The following is a 3,170-nucleotide window of genomic DNA, read 5'->3' as shown; positions in this document are numbered from 1 at the left end:
CTGAGTTGAGTACATGACACGGCCACACAAATCCTAGAGCAGCACCCTAGGATCATGTAAGGCCTAAAATTCAACACTTCAAAACTTTAAATAACCAATTAAATACCAAATCAATCAACCGACGTCATAACTTCAAATCGAATGAAAACTTGTTCAATACAATTATTCAAATGTTCATTGGCATCAGAGAATTTAAACTAACTAAATTACTAAGGCTTCAGTTCTCATTTACTCTCGCCCATACCATCCAACTAAGCATCCCGTGAGTCTGAAAAAAAATAAGAAGAAAATATGAGCTTCTCCAGCTCAGTAAGAATCACTGCACATGTACATCAAACCAGTAAATAGAATTAAAAATTCTAAAACCAATGCAATTGAGAAAACTCCTAGATATACAATAACTGGAATAATATCACAAATATGCATATGTATCATCATACATCATCAAGTGAAAATCTTCATTCATTGTTAAATTTCATATTAAATATTATATCTTCTCACATTTTCGATCTGTCAATGTTTTATCCCTTTTTGGCTTTGGACTAACCCAGACCATACCTCAATCTCTTTCCAATCCAATTATTCTTTCATAAAAGCCTTTCAAGGCTGTCCCAGGATGAGCTCCTGGCCGGCTGTCCCACGTACGAAAGCCCGTGAGAGGCTGTCCCAGGCATAAGCTCCTGGCGGACTGTCTCAGGCATGAGCTCCTGGCCGGCTGATCCACCTGTAAGCCAGGGGGCTGTCCCAGGCATAAGCTCCTGGCGGACTGTCCCAGGCATAAGCTCCTGGCCGGCTGATTCATATGTTGAGGTTAGTCCAAAACATATCCTTTTCATTCAATTCTGAATTTTATCGAATTATTTCAATTTACAGAATGAATAAGTTGATAAATCATGTCCATAAGATTCATACCATCAATCATAAAAATTCTTTCATAATATACTCAAAAAAAAAATATTCATATAAGCCATATCTCAATGTCTCAAGCATAGAAAATTCATCGATTATAATTTCAATATTGCAAATTCAACATATAAAACTAACAAATAAATAAAATAAATTTAGCGATGATCATGTACAGGATTCTTACCTTGATAATTGAGAATTCAAATTCACAGCCTTATAGTCAGAAAATCAAACCCTACTCGTTGTCTCCTTGATCGTTAGACTGTTCTCCTATCAAACAAAAATAAATTAATTTAACCAAATAAATTTTATATATATATTGAGGTTATCTAACTCATACCCATGTCCCCCCTTTTATATATATATATATATTTATATATTTTTCATTTTTATTCATTATTTTTATTTATTTAATATATGCGTATATATATACATATATTATTATTGTTATTATTTTATTTTATTATTATATTATATATATATATTTTTATTTGGAGAAGAGAGAAGAGACTTCTTCTTCTTCTCTTCCCCCTGTTCGAAAGCAAGAACCCGAGCCCCCCAACCGAACTTGTCCCTTCATCCCGACCAAGGGAGCACTTCCGGCCACCTTCCCCGGCAGCGTCCCGACGCCGGCGATGTCACCAGGTCGGCGGCAGTGCCACCCTCGTTGCTGGCGGCAGAGAAGGAAGAAAAGAATCACACGAACAGGGTACCCCTGTTCGAGCCCGAACCGGCACCTCGCCGGTCTTTCGAGCACCCCATGGCCGGAGAGACTAGACCGAAAGGAAGGAAGAAGGAACATACCTTGTTCTGGCGGCCAAAACAGCTCCGACGACCCTTTTTTCTTCCGATCAACCACCACGAAAATCTTTGAGAAAAATCTCTCAAATCCCTTGATTTACTTCGAAATTTTTGTTGTAAATTCCTAAAGGAAGGTTGGGGGATCTTATAGTGGAGGTTTCCTACTCTAGCCGGACTCTTTGAGTTCGATTTTGCCGGAATCGTGAAGGAAGAAGACTCCGGCTAGGAGTCTTCCTCCTCCTCTAATTTTTTTTTTTTTTTTTTTTGTGCTGTTGGGCCGTCTGGACTACAGGCCCAAGTAACTGGGCTGCTACAACACCTACGTTGGATAACTATTGTTTGACCTCTATTCTTTTGAGATTGAGATAATCGGCGAAAAATCGAAAAAGTTGCTAATCGACTCGTGCACCAAACTTAGTCGACTGAAATCCCACTAAGTCTCAATCGATCATAATCGATTGAACTTCAAATTAGTTCGTCAGCCGATATCAACATCGACACGATCCTCTTAATCGGTTGTACATTTAATCAGTAGAAAAATGAGGATTACACTTAGTCAGTTAAGAGATTAGGTTTCACCCCAATAGATACTATGTATTATCATAATGTATTATTATTAAAATTTTAAGATAGTGTGGAACTAAAAAGTAAAGATTAGGTAAGATTATTGAGATTTGAAACTCTCGCGTGTGTGTGTGGGGGGGAAGAGAATTGTTTTAAAATATTACGCTTTCCAAAAAGAGAACGATTCGACGGTGAAGTTGCAGTTGTTGTATATTTTTTAATGGAAGGGCTACTCCGGTTGACCGTAGACATCCTAAAGGGGCGAGTCATTGGTTGTACGGTGCCAACAACCAAACGTGGTAGCTGGGGACCGGGGCTGAGGCCGTTAGAGTTTCCCATGGAGATTAGCGTCTAGGATGATAATTATAACTGACTTATTCTGTATCCAACTCGATTTAATTAGAATAAAATAAATTTTATTCTATCTAATTAAAATTTAAAATAAATATAAATTTTAAAAAAATTATCCGAAATAAATTCGGAATGAATTCAAATAATACTATGCTCCATCTCGTATCCAGCATAATCTTAATTTAAAATTTTCATTCAAAATTATAATTTTTTTATAAAACTTAGATAGGTTGGTTCTATAATCTGGTAAAATTAAAATGAATAAAAAGATAATATAAAAAAATATTCAAAAAAAAAAATAAAAAAATCAGCAGTTCCTTAGGACCTCGTCGTATACTCATCCAATGGTGTCTCATATATTCCTCCATCCCCGACGTTCCACTCGAAGAGTGGTGTCGAAGAGTGGTGTGATGGGCAGGGCATTGGATTTTATCTCCTGTCCTCTACCTGTCATTTAGACAAGTATTTCAATGGTAATACATTTCAATCATCATCTGCCACAAAGGAATTGGAAACAAATAGAAAATAATACTCTTGCCAGAGATCAT

Source organism: Elaeis guineensis, chromosome 5 (genome assembly GCF_000442705.2).
Source record: "Elaeis guineensis isolate ETL-2024a chromosome 5, EG11, whole genome shotgun sequence".
NCBI classification, from domain to species: domain Eukaryota; kingdom Viridiplantae; phylum Streptophyta; class Magnoliopsida; order Arecales; family Arecaceae; genus Elaeis; species Elaeis guineensis.
This window is presented reverse-complemented; position numbering follows the sequence as displayed.